We start from the raw sequence: 547 nt of genomic DNA on the forward strand, positions 1-547 counted from the left end.
TATTAATTTGTATTTTAAAATCCTGCTCAAGTCCACTGTTTTCATCTATAATTTTCTGAAATTCTCTCGGTCTCGTCTTCTCTTTTTCTTTTCCGTTCCAGTGGAAATGCGAAAGAAATGTTAATTCTCGCGGAGAATGAGATGAAAGGCACCACCACCACCACCACCACCACCACCACCACTACCACCACCCCGCGATGCCTGGTGTCGAGGTGGGGCTGGCTCTTCCCTCCCTTCAAAATCTTATATCATTGATGCATAAAAGTCTGGGCGACGTTAACGTAATTTGGCGGTCCTTACCGCCGTAAAAGAAGAGCGAATTTGGCGACGGTCTGGACTGATAAGCGTGGCTCTCATTTCCGAGGGCTCGGCTCGGCGCGCCGCCGCCCCGGCCCCATTCTCATAAAAAGTCGCTCCGAATAAACTTGTTGATGATGTTTATTCCACTGGCAGCGAGGAGTCGGCGCGGGACAGGGAGACAACCGCGGGTGGCGGCGGCGCGGCGGTTATCGCAGACGTTTGGAGCTGGGAGAAGGGTAGCGGGGGG

The sequence above is a fragment of the Frankliniella occidentalis genome, unplaced genomic scaffold (genome assembly GCF_000697945.3).
Source record: "Frankliniella occidentalis isolate FOCC.00 unplaced genomic scaffold, Focc_3.1 Scaffold42, whole genome shotgun sequence".
Taxonomy (NCBI): domain Eukaryota; kingdom Metazoa; phylum Arthropoda; class Insecta; order Thysanoptera; family Thripidae; genus Frankliniella; species Frankliniella occidentalis.